A 13,626-nucleotide genomic window follows, 5' to 3' on the forward strand; every position below is an offset into this window, starting at 1 on the left:
CTCGATACATAAGCGTGTAGAGGTAGGAGGGCATCCTCAGTTCCTTAATACCTTGGAGTGGAGAGTTAGGAGAGAATCCTCAGTGCCTCAATACTTTGGGGTGGAGGGGTAGGAGGGCATCCTCAGTGCCTCGATACCTTAGTGTGGATAGGTAGGAGGGCATCCTCAGTTCCATAATACCTTGGGGTGGAAGGGTAGGAGGGCATCCTCAGTGCCTCGATACCTTAGCGTGGAGAGGTAGGATGGCATCCTCAGTTCCTTAATAACTTGGGGTGCAGGGGTAGGAGGGCATTCTCAGTGCCTCGATACCATAGCGTGGAGAGGTAAGAGGACATCCTCAGTTCCTTAATACCTTGGGGTGGAGAGTTAGGAGGACATCTTCTGTGCCTCAATTCTTTGGGGTGGAGGGGTAGGAGGGCATCCTCAGTACCTCAATATTTTAGGGTGGAGGGATAGGAGGGCATCCTCAGTACCTCGATACCTTGTGGTGGAGAGGTAGGAGGACATCCTCAGTTCCTTAATACCTTGGGGTGGAAAGTTAGGAAGACATCCTCCGTTCCTCAATACTTTGGGGTGGAGGGATAGGGGGGCATCCTCAGTGCCTCGATACCTTAGCATGGAGAGGGCATCCTCAGTTCCTTAATACCTTAAAGTGGAGAGTTAGGAGGGCACGCTCAGTGCCTCAATACTTTGGGGTGGAGCGATAGGAGGGCATCCTCAGTGCCGTAATACCTTAGCGTGGAGAGGTAGGAGGGCATCCTCAGTTTCTTAATACCTTTTTTGTGGAGAGTTAGGAGGGCATCCTCAGTGCCTCAATACTTTAGGGTGGAGGGGTAGGAGGGCATCCTCTGTATCTCGATACCTTGGGGTGGAGAGGTAGGAGGACATCCTCAGTTCCTCAATACCTGGGGGTGGAGAGTTAGGAGAGCATCCTCAGTTCCTCAATATCTTGGGGTGGAGAGTTAGGAGAGCATCCTCAGTTCCTCAATACTTTGGGGTTGAGGGGTAGGAAGGCATCCTCAGTGCCTCGATACCTTAGCGTGGAGAGGTAGGAGGACATCCTCAGTTCCCTAATACCTTGGAGTGGAGAGTTAGGAGGGCATCCTCTGTGCCTCAATTGTTTGGGGTGGAGGGGTAGGAGGGCATCCTCAGTGCCTCGATACCTTAGCGTGTAGAGGTAGGAGGGCATCCTCAGTCCCTAATACCTTGGAGTGGAGAGTTAGGAGGGCATCCTCAGTGCCACAATACTTTGTGGTGGAGGGGTAGGAGGGCATCCTTAGTGCCTCGATATCTTAGCGTGGAGTGGTAGGAGGGCATCCTCAGTTCCTTAATACCTTCGAGTGGAGAGTTAGGAGGGCATCCTCAGTGCCTCAATACTTTGATTTGAAGCTATAGGAGGGCATCCTCAGTGCCTCAATACTTTGGGGTGGAGGGGTAGGAGGGCATGCTCAGTGCCTCGATACATAAGCGTGGAGAGGTAGGAGGGCATCCTCAGTTCCTTAATACCTTGGAGTGGAGAGTTAGGAGGGCATCCTCTGTGCCTCAATACTTTTGGGTGGAGGGTTAGGAGGGCATCCTCAGTGCCTCAATACTTTGGGGTGGAGGTGTAGGAGGGCATCCTTAGTGCCTCGATACCTTAGTGTGGATAGGTAGGAGGGCATCCTCAGTTCCATAATACCTTGGGGTGGAGGGTTAGGAGGGCATTCTCAGTACCTCAATACTTTGGGGTGGAGGGGTAGGAGGGCATCCTCAGTGCCTCGATACCTTAGCGTGGAGAGGTAGGAGGGCGTCCTCAGTTCCTTAATAACTTGGGGTGGAGGGGTAGGAGGGCATTCTCAGTGCCTCAATACCATAGCGTGGAGAGTTAGGAGGACATCCTCAGTTCCTTAATACCTTGAGATGAACAGTTAATTGAGAGTTAGGAAGACATCCTCAGTTCCTCAATACTTTGGGGTGGAGGGATAGGAGGGCATCCTCAGTGCCTCGATACCTTAGCATGGAGAGGGCATCCTCAGTTCCTTAATACCTTAAAGTGGAGAGTTAGGAGGGAACCCTCAGTGCCTCAATACTTTGGGGTGGAGAGGTAGGAGGGCATCCTCAGTGCCTCAATACTTTGGGGTGAAGGGGTAGGAAGGCATCCTCAGTACCTCGATACCTTGGGGTGGAGAGGTAGGAGGACATCCTCAGTTTCTCAATACCTTGGGGTGGAGAGGTAGGAGAGAATACTCAGTTCCTGAATACTTTGGGGTGGAGGGCTAGGAAGGCATCCTCAGTGCCTCGATACCTTAGCGTGTAGAGGTAGGAGGGAATCCTCAGTTCCCTAATACTTTGGAGTGGAGAGTTAGGAGGGCATCCTCTGTACCTCAATTCTTTGGGGTGGAGGGGTAGGAGGGCATCCTCAGTGCCTCGATACCTTTTTTTTTTTTTTTCAACAAGAAATGTGCCTCGATACCTTAGCGTGTAGAGGTAGGAGGGCATCCTCAGTTCCTTAATACCTTGGAGTGGAGAGTTAGGAGAGAATACTCGGTGCCACAATACTTTGTGGTGGAGGGGTAGGAGGGCATCCTTAGTACCTCGATACCTTAGCGTGGAGTGGTAGGAGGGCATCCTCAGTTCCTTAATACCTTGGGGTGAAGCTATAGGAGGGCATCCTCAGTGCCTCAATACTTTGGGGTGGAGGGGTAGGAGGGCATGCTCAGTGCCTCGATACATAAGCGTGGAGAGGTAGGAGGGCATCCTCAGTTCCTTAATACCTTGGAGTAGAGAGTTAGAAGGGCATCCTCAGTACCTCAATACTTTGGGGTGGAGGGGTAGGAGGGCATCCTCAGTGCCTTGATACCTTAGCGTGGAGTGGTAGGAGGGCATCCTCAGTTCCTTAATACCTTGGGGTGGAGAGTTAGGAGGGCATCCTCAGTGCCTCAATACTTTGGGGTGAAGCTATAGGAGGGCATCCTCAGTGCCTCAATACTTTGGGGTGGAGGGCATGCTCAGTGTCTCGATACCTTAGCGTGGAGAGGTAGGAGGGCATCCTCAGTTCCTTAATAACTTGGGGTGGAGAGATAGGAGGGCATCCTCAGTTCCTCAATACTTTGGGGTGGAGGGGTAGGAGGGCATTCTCAGTGCCTCGATACCATAGCGTGGAGAAATAGGAGGACATCCTCAGTTCCTTAATACCTTGGGGTGGAGAGTTAGGAGGGCATCCTCTGTGCCTCAATTCTTTGGGGTGGAGGGGTAGGAGGGCATCATCAGTGCCTCAATACTTTGGGGTGGAGGGGTAGGAGGGCATCCTCAGTACCTCAATATTCTAGGGTGGAGGGATAGGAGGGCATCCTCAGTTCCTCGATACCTTGTGGTGGAGAGGTAGGAGGACATCCTCAGTTCCTTAATACCTTGGGGTGGAAAGTTAGGAAGACATTCTCAGTTCCTCAATACTTTGGGGTGGAGGGATAGGGGGGCATCATCAGTGCCTCAATACCTTAGTATGGAGAGGGCATCCTCAGTTCCTTAATACCTTGGAGTGGAGAGTTAGGAGGGCACCCTCAGTGCCTCAATACTTTGGGGTGGAGGGATAGGAGGGCATCCTCAGTGCCTCAATACCTTAGCGTGGAGAAGTAGGAGGGCATCCTCAGTTTCTTAATACCTTTTTTGTGGAGAGTTAAGAGAGCATCCTCAGTGCCTCAATACTTTGGGGTGGAGGGGTAGGAGGGCATCCTCAGTGCCTCAATACTTTGGGGTGGAGGGGTAGGAGGGCATCCTCTGTACCTCGATACCTTGGGGTGGAGAGTTAATAGAGCATCCTCAGTTCCTCAATACTTTGGGGTGGAGAGGTTGGAGGACATGCTCAGTTCCCTAATACTTTGGAGTGGAGAGTTAGGAGGGCATCCTCTGTGCCTCAATTCTTTGGGGTGGAGGGATAGGAGGGCATCCTCAGTGCCTAGATACCTTGGGGTGGAGAGGTAGGAGGACATCCTCAGTTCCTCAATACCTTGGGGTGGAGAGTTAGGAGAGAATACTCAGTTCCTCAATACCTTGTGGTGGAGGGGTAGAAGGGCATCCTCAGTGCCTCGATACCTTAGCGTGTAGAGGTAGGAGGGAATCCTCAGTTCCCTAATACTTTGGAGTGGAGAGTTAGGAGGGCATCCTCTGTGCCTCAATTCTTTGGGGCGGAGGGGTAGGAGGGCATCCTCAGTGCCTCGATACCTTAGCATGTAGAGGTAGGAGGGCATCCCAAGTTCCTTAATACCTTGGAGTGGAGAGTTAGGGGGGCATCCTCAGTGCCACAATACTTTGTGGTGGAGGTGTAGGAGGGCATCCTTAGTGCCTCGATACCTTAGCGTGGAGTGGTAGGAGGGCATCCTCAGTTCCTTAATACCTTGGGGTGGAGAGTTAGGAGGGCATCCTCAGTGCCTCAATACTTTGGGGTGAAGCTATAGGAGGGCATCCTCAGTGCCTCAATACTTTGGGGTGGAGGGGTAGGAGGGCATGCTCAGTGCCTCGATACATAAGCGTGGAGAGTTAGGAGGGCATCCTCAGTTCCTTAATAATTTGGAGTGGAGAGTTAGGAGGGCATCCTCAGTACCTCAAAACTTTGGGGTGGAGGGGTAGGAGGGCATCCTCAGTACCTCGATACCTTGGGGTGGAGAGGTAGGAGGACATCTTCAGTTCCTCAATACCTTGGGGTGGACAGTTAGGAGAGCATCCTCAGTTCCTCAATACTTTGGGGTGGAGGGGTAGGAAGGCATCCTCAGTGCCTCGATACCATAGCGTGGAGAGGTAGGAGGGCATCCTCAGTTCCCTAATACATTGAAGTGGAGAGTTAGGAGGGCATCCTCTGTGCCTCAATTCTTTGGGGTGGAGGGGTAGGAGGGCATCCTCAGTGCCTCGATACCTTAGCGTGGAGAGGTAGGAGGGCATCCTCAGTTCCACAATACCTTGGGGTGGAGGGCATCCTCAGTGCCTCGATACCTTAGTGTGGAGAGGAAGGAGGGCATCCTCAGTTCCACAATACCTTGGGGTGGAGGGGTAGGAGGGCATCCTCAGTGCCTCGATACCTTAGCGTGGAGAGGTAGGAGGGCATCCTCAGTTCCACAATACCTTGGGGTGGAGGGGTAGGAGGGCATCCTCATTACATCGATACCTTAGCGTGGAGAGGTAGGAGGGCATCCTCAGTTTCTTAATACCTTTTTTTGTGGAGAGTTAGGAGGGCATCCTCAGTGCCTCGATACCTTGGGGTGGAGAGGTAGGAGGACATCTTCAGTTCCTCAATACCTTGGGGTGGAGAGTTAGGAAGGCATCCTCAGTGCCTCGATACCATAGCGTGGAGAGGTAGGAGGGCATCCTCAGTTCCCTAATACATTGAAGTGGAGAGTTAGGAGGGCATCCTCTGTGCCTCAATTCTTTGGGGTGAAGGGGTAGGAGGGCATCCTCAGTACCTCGATACCTTAGCGTGGAGAGGTAGAAGCACATCCTCAGTTCCCTAATACATTGAAGTGGAGAGTTAGGAGGGCATCCTCTGTGCCTCAATTCTTTGTGGTGGAGGGGTAGGAGGGCATCCTCAGTGCCTCGATACCTTAGAGTGGAGAGGTAGGAGGGCATCCTCAGTTCCTTAATAACTTGGGGTGGAGGGGTAGGAGGGCATTCTCAGTGCCTCGATACCATAGCGTGGAGAGTTAGGAGGACATCCTCAGTTCCTTAATACCTTGAGATGAAGAGTTAATTGAGAGTTAGGAAGACATCCTCAGTTCCTCAATACTTTGGGGTGGAGGGATAGGAGGACATCCTCAGTGCCTCAATACTTTGGGGTGGAGGGGTAGGAGGGCATGCTCAGTGCCTCGATACATAAGCGTGGAGAGGTAGGAGGGCATCCTCAGTTTCTTAATACCTTTTTTTGTGGAGAGTTAGGAGGGCATCCTCAGTGCCTCAATACTTTGGGGTGGAGGGGTAGGAGGGCATGCTCAGTGCCTCAATACATAAGCGTGGAGAGGTAGGAGGGCATCCTCAGTTCCTTAATACCTTGGAGTGGAGAGTTAGGAGGGCATCCTCAGTACCTCAATACTTTGGGGTGGAGGGGTAGGAGGGCATCCTCAGTGCCTCGATACCTTAGCGTGGAGTGGTAGGAGGGCATCCTCAGTTCCTTAATACCTTGGGGTGGAGAGTTAGGAGGGCATCCTCAGTGCCTCAATACTTTGGGGTGAAGCTATAGGAGGGCATCCTCAGTGCCTCAATACTTTGGGGTGGAGGGCATGCTCAGTGTCTCGATACCTTAGCGTGGAGAGGTAGGAGGGCATCCTCAGTTCCTTAATAACTTGGGGTGGAGAGATAGGAGGGCATCCTCAGTTCCTCAATACTTTGGGGTGGAGGGATAGGGGGGCATCATCAGTGCCTCAATACCTTAGCATGGAGAGGGCATCCTCAGTTCCTTAATACCTTGGAGTGGAGAGTTAGGAGGGCACCCTCAGTGCCTCAATACTTTGGGGTGGAGGGATAGGAGGGCATCCTCAGTGCCTCAATACCTTAGCGTGGAGAAGTAGGAGGGCATCCTCAGTTTCTTAATACCTTTTTTGTGGAGAGTTAGGAGGGCATCCTCAGTGCCTCAATACTTTGGGGTGGAGGGGTAGGAGGGCATCTTCAGTGCCTCAATACTTTGGGGTGGAGGGGTAGGAGGGCATCCTCTGTACCTCGATACCTTGGGGTGGAGAGTTAGGAGAGCATCCTCAGTTCCTCAATACTTTGGGGTGGAGGGGTAGGAGGGCATCCTCAGTGCCTCGATACCTTAGCGTGGAGTGGTAGGAGGGCATCCTCAGTTCCTTAATACCTTGGGGTGGAGAGTTAGGAGGGCATCCTCAGTGCCTCAATACCTTGGGGTGAAGCTATAGGAGGGCATCCTCAGTGCCTCAATACTTTGGGGTGGAGGGCATGCTCAGTGTCTCGATACCTTAGCGTGGAGAGATAGGAGGGCATCCTCAGTTCCTCAATACTTTGGGGTGGAGGGGTAGGAGGGCATTCTCAGTGCCTCGATACCATAGCATGGAGAAATAGGAGGACATCCTCAGTTCTTTAATACCTTGGGGTGGAGAGTTAGGAGGGCATCCTCTGTGCCTCAATTCTTTGGGGTGGAGGGGTAGGAGGGCATCCTCAGTGCCTCAATACTTTGGGGTGGAGGGGTAGGAGGGCATCCTCAGTACCTCAATATTCTAGGGTGGAGGGATAGGAGGGCATCCTCAGTACCTCGATACCTTGTGGTGGAGAGGTAGGAGGACATCCTCAGTTCCTTAATACCTTGGGGTGGAAAGTTAGGAAGACATCCTCAGTTCCTCAATACTTTGGGGTGGAGGGATAGGGGGGCATCATCAGTGCCTCAATACCTTAGCATGGAGAGGGCATCCTCAGTTCCTTAATACCTTGGAGTGGAGAGTTAGGAGGGCACCCTCAGTGCCTCAATACTTTGGGGTGGAGGGATAGGAGGGCATCCTCAGTGCCTCAATACCTTAGCGTGGAGAAGTAGGAGGGCATCCTCAGTTTCTTAATACCTTTTTTGTGGAGAGTTAGGAGGGCATCCTCAGTGCCTCAATACTTTGGGGTGGAGGGGTAGGAGGGCATCTTCAGTGCCTCAATACTTTGGGGTGGAGGGGTAGGAGGGCATCCTCTGTATCTCGATACCTTGGGGTGGAGAGTTAGGAGAGCATCCTCAGTTCCTCAATACTTTGGGGTGGAGAGGTAGGAGGACATGCTCAGTTCCCTAATACCTTGTGGTGGAGGGGTAGAAGGGCATCCTCAGTGCCTCGATACCTTAGCGTGTAGAGGTAGGAGGGAATCCTCAGTTCCCTAATACTTTGGAGTGGAGAGTTAGGAGGGCATCCTCTGTGCCTCAATTCTTTGGGGTGGAGGGGTAGGAGGGCATCCTCAGTGCCTCGATACCTTAGCGTGTAGAGGTAGGAGGGCATCCTAAGTTCCTTAATACCTTGGAGTGGAGAGTTAGGAGGGCATCCTCAGTGCCACAATACTTTGTGGTGGAGGTGTAGGAGGGCATCCTTAGTGCCTCGATACCTTAGCGTGGAGTGGTAGGAGGGCATCCTCAGTTCCTTAATACCTTGGGGTGGAGAGTTAGGAGGGCATCCTCAGTGCCTCAATACTTTGGGGTGAAGCTATAGGAGGGCATCCTCAGTACCTCAATACTTTGGGGTGGAGGGGTAGGAGGGCATGCTCAGTGCCTCGATACATAAGCGTGGAGAGTTAGGAGGGCATCCTCAGTTCCTTAATACCATGGAGTGGAGAGTTAGGAGGGCATCCTCAGTACCTCAAAACTTTGGGGTGGAGGGGTAGGAGGGCATCCTCAGTGCCTCAATTCTTTGGGGTGGAGGGGTAGGAGGGCATCCTCAGTGCCTCGATACCTTAGCGTGGAGAGGTAGGAGGGCATCCTCAGTTCCACAATACCTTGGGGTGGAGGGCATCCTCAGTGCCTCGATACCTTAGTGTGGAGAGGTAGGAGGGCATCCTCAGTTCCACAATACCTTGGGGTGGAGGGGTAGGAGGGCATCCTCATTACCTCGATACCTTAGCGTGGAGAGGTAGGAGGGCATCCTCAGTTTCTTAATACCTTTTTTTGTGGAGAGTTAGGAGGGCATCCTCAGTGCCTCAATACTTTGGGGTGGAGGGTAGGAGGGCATCCTCAGTACCTCGATACCTTGGGGTGGAGAGGTAGGAGGAAATCTTCAGTTCCTCAATACCTTGGGGTGAAGGGGTAGGAGGGCATCCTCAGTGCCTCAATACCTTGGGGTGGAGGGTAGGAGGGCATCCTCAGTACCTCGATACCTTGGGGTGGAGAGGTAGGAGGACATCTTCAGTTCCTCAATACCTTGGGGTGGAGAGTTAGGAAGGCATCCTCAGTGCCTCGATACCATAGCGTGGAGAGGTAGGAGGGCATCCTCAGTTCCCTAATACATTGAAGTGGAGAGTTAGGAGGGCATCCTCTGTGCCTCAATTCTTTGGGGTGAAGGGGTAGGAGGGCATCCTCCGTACCTCGATAGCTTAGCGTGGAGAGGTAGGAGCACATCCTCAGTTCCTTAATACCTTGGGGTGGAGAGTTAGGAGGGCATCCTCAGTGCCTCAATACTTTGGGGTGGAGGGATAGGAGGGCATCCTCAGTACCTCGATACCTTGTGGTGGAGAGGTAGGAAGACATCCTCAGTTCCTTAATACCTTGGGGTGGACAGTTAGGAAGACATCCTCAGTTCCTCAATACTTTGGGGTGAAGCTATAGGAGGGCATCCTCAGTGCCTCAATACCTTGGGGTGGAGAGTTAGGAGGGCATCCTCAGTGCCACAATACTTTGGGGTGGAGGGGTAGGAGGGCATGCTCAGTGCCTCGATACATAAGCGTGGAGAGGTAGGAGGGCATCCTCAGTTCCCTAATACCTTGTAGTGGAGAGTTAGGAGGGCATCCTCAGTGCCACAATACTTTGTGATGGAGGGGTAGGAGGGCATCCTTAGTGCCTCGATACCTTAGCGTGGAGTGGTAGGAGGGCATCCTCAGTTCCTTAATACCTTGGGGTGGAGAGTTAGAAGGGCATCCTCAGTACCTCGATACCTTGGGGTGTAGAGGTAGGAGGGCATCCTCATTACCTCGATACCTTAGCGTTGAGAGGTAGGAGGGCATCCTCATTACCTCGATACCTTAGCATGTAGAGGTAGGAGGGCATCCTCAGTTCCCTAATACCTTGGAGTGTAGAGTTAGGAGGGCATCTCCTGTGCCTCAATTCTTTGGGGTGGAGGGGTAGGAGGGCATCCTCAGTGCCTCGATACCTTAGCGTTGAGAAGTAGGAGGGCATCCTCATTACTTTAGAACGGAGGGGTAGGAAGGCGTCCTCAGTGCCTCGATACCATAGCCTGGAGAGGTAGGAGGGCATCCTCAGTTTCTTATTACTTTGGGTTGGAGGGGTAGGAAGGCATCCTCCATACCTCGATAGCTTAGCGTTGAGAGTTAGGAGGGCATCCTCAGTGCCTCAATTGTTTGGGATGGAGAGTTAGACCCTGCATCGGCAGTGTGTCATTGGATGGAGAGTTAGACCCTGCATCGGCAGTGTCATTGGATGGAGAAAATGACCCTGCATCGGCAGTGTGTCATTGGATGGAGAAAATGACCCTGCATCGGCAGTGTGTCATTGGATGGAGAAAATGACCCTGCATCAGCAGTGTGTCATTGGATGGGGAAAATGACCCTGCATCGGCAGTGTGTCATTGGATGGGGAAAATGACCCTGCATCGGCAGTGTGTCATTGGATGGAAACAATGACCCTGCATCGGCAGTGTGTCATTGGATGGAAAGAATGACCCTGCATCGGCAGTGTGTCATTGGATGGAAAGAATGACCCTGCATCGGCAGTGTGTCATTGGATGGGGAAAATGACCCTGCATCGGCAGTGTGTCATTGGATGGGGAAAATGACCCTGCATCGGCAGTGTGTCTTTGGATGGGGAAAATGACCCTGCATCGGCAGTGTGTCATTGGATGGAGAAAATGACCCTGCATCGGCAGTGTGTCATTGGATGGAGAAAATGACCCTGCATCGGCAGTGTGTGATTGGATGGGGAAAATGACCCTGCATCGGCAGTGTGTCATTGGATGGAGAAAATGACCCTGCATCGGCAGTGTGTCATTGGATGGAGAAAATGACCCTGCATCGGCAGTGTGTCATTGGATGGGGAAAATGACCCTGCATCGGCAGTGTGTCATTGGATGCAGAAAATGACCCTGCATCGGCAGTGTGTCATTGGATGCAGAAAATGACCCTGCATCGGCAGTGTGTCATTGGATGCAGAAAATGACCCTGCATCGGCAGTGTGTCATTGGATGCAGAAAATGACCCTGCATCGGCAGTGTGTCATTGGATGGAGAAAATGACCCTGCATCGGCAGTGTGTCATTGGATGGAGAGTTAGACCCTGCATCGGCAGTGTGTCATTGGATGGAGAGTTAGACCCTGCATCGGCAGTGTGTCATTGGATGGGGAAAATGACCCTGCATCGGCAGTGTGTCATTGGATGGAGAAAATGACCCTGCATCGGCAGTGTGTCATAGGATGGAAACAATGACCCTGCATCGGCAGTGTGTCATTGGATGGAAACAATGACCCTGCATCGGCAGTGTGTCATTGGATGGAGAAAATGACCCTGCATCGGCAGTGTGTCATTGGATGGAAACAATGACCCTGCATCGGCAGTGTGTGATTGGATGGAGAAAATGATTCTGCATCGGCAGTGTGTCATTGGATGGGGAAAATGACCCTGCATCGGCAGTGTGTCATTGGATGGAGAAAATGACCCTGCATCGGCAGTGTGTCATTGGATGGGGAAAATGACCCTGCATCGGCAGTGTGTCATTGGATGGAAATAATGACCCTGCATCGGCAGTGTGTCATTGGATAGAAATAATGACCCTGCATCGGCAGTGTGTCATTAGATAGAAATAATGACCCTGCATCGGCAGTGTGTCATTGGATGGAGCAGGGTTGTCGGGAAGAGGCCCTTGTCCTCATCAACCCCCCCATGTTGAGGGCATGCGGCCTGGTACAGTTCAGGAGGGGAGGGGGGGGGGGGGGGGGGCGCTCGTCCTCATCCCCTTTCCTGACCTGCCAGGGAATGTCAATTGTTTGGTTTCAAATTTTTCAATGTTTTTCTAGTCAAAAATGTACAAATAGTATGTGTAATTAACTTTTTGAAATGGTTATAAAAAACTTGGGAATGGGATAATCAAGAGAGGGACATTCTAGAAGCGGCTTACCATGAAGGACATGAAGGCAATATAATACCATGGAAGCAGTAACTTCTTGGATGTCAGTCCTGGATGCCATTAATACATTTGATGAAGTCAGCCTTACTTTGTACCCAAGACATGTCTGCTGGGGTGGTTGGATGAGGAATTCTACACTCCTACTTATGTTGCCACTACCTGTTTATTTTTTAACCCCTCCTTCCCATGCCTTGTGGGTGAAAGCTTTTAATGATATTCTACTTCATGAAAAACTGGTAAATCAACATAGGGAAGGTCCTGGAAAAATGACCAAACTCTGGGCCAATTAGCTAGGCTCTCCATACCTAGCCCCCAATTGGTCAGAGACAGGCTATTGAGTAGGGTATCTCCTCTGGTCTAGTGTGAGACCAAAAGAACAGTGTTGTGCTGCCATATGTGTAGAATACACAACTCAAACATGTATAAATGTATTAACCAACAATTATAACATTAATCAAACACCACAGAACAAATATAATCATGCAATGTGAATGCAAGAATATAGCGCACAAGATAGGAAAAAGTGTTATTCACATAAAAATGTAGTCAAAAAAAATAAGTAGAGATCCAACCAGTGCCAGGTGACTCCTATTTCAACTTCAGTGAATTAATACCCAGTGCCCCCCTTCCAGTTCAAACACACATAACCTGTTATCAGAATCTCAGATCTATGAAGGTCATTAACTGCCTTAGTGAGCTTCACCTCTCACGTTAGGTTTGGGCTAGCTTTCCCTTCTCCAATCGTCTTTTAAGATAGCAATGCTGGGAAGCACCTCATGGGCTCATCCAGGACAGTCTCAAACCAGAGGATTCCACATAACAATGAGAAAACAATCTCATTGCACAACATCCAGTAGGATCAAAGAGGATTTATTTAACATCTATTTACAGCAGCAAGGATACAAACAAGCATTGAAATAGACACAATCCGTCCTACACCCTTCCATGGGCGTGCTGACGTCACCACTATTTTCTGTGCCTTGCCTGATGTACGTTTCGTCTTAACAGACTTCTTCCAAAAGGCAGTCTAGTGTGAGACCACCCTTTTCCTCATTCGCAACTCCCCTGAGCTGGGTATAAATAACCACGCAGATACAGATTGTTGATTTTACACTCTCTTTATTGCATTTGTTAGCTCTTCAATGGTTGACATAGGTGTACACATTGTTATTATTTTCATACACGGTTGAACTATAATTATTCAAAGATAATTAATTACATCATGCCCAGGTATTGTTTTACAATATTGTCATACGACAAATGTTACATACTACTTACCTCATAGTGATGTCTTGGCCTTGATCTGTCTACTTGTGCTGTAGCCAATATATAACAGTTATATACTACACAGGTGTCCGTTTATGAAACTGATCAGTGGTGATTCCAAGGATCACCGCTGATCACAGTCCATTAACGGTTTATGAAACAGAGATGATCGGGGGAGACATGTTCTCCCCGATCATCTCCGCGCACAGAGAAGCTGTGATTGCCTGACAGAAACAGCCAGTTTATGAAGCTGTGATCTCAGCACTTCACTGGCGATCTGTGTCAGAATTCACCCTCCCAGATTCAGAGGTGGAGAATCGGGGATTGAAGAGAGAATCTCGGTGGAAGGAGAAAGATTTTTGACTTCCTCCTTCCTCGTTCAGACCCCCCAAGCCACTACCATGTCTATGTGTATATACAGTATCTCACAAAAGTGAGTACACCCCTCACATTTTTAGAAATATTTTATTCTATCTTTTCATGTGACATCACTGAAGAAATGACACTTTGCTGCAATGTAAAGTAGTGAGTGTACAGCTTGTATAACAGTGTAAATTTTCTGTCCCCTCAAAATA

The sequence above is a fragment of the Aquarana catesbeiana genome, linkage group LG13 (genome assembly GCF_042186555.1).
Source record: "Aquarana catesbeiana isolate 2022-GZ linkage group LG13, ASM4218655v1, whole genome shotgun sequence".
In the NCBI taxonomy this organism is placed as follows: Eukaryota; Metazoa; Chordata; class Amphibia; order Anura; family Ranidae; genus Aquarana; species Aquarana catesbeiana.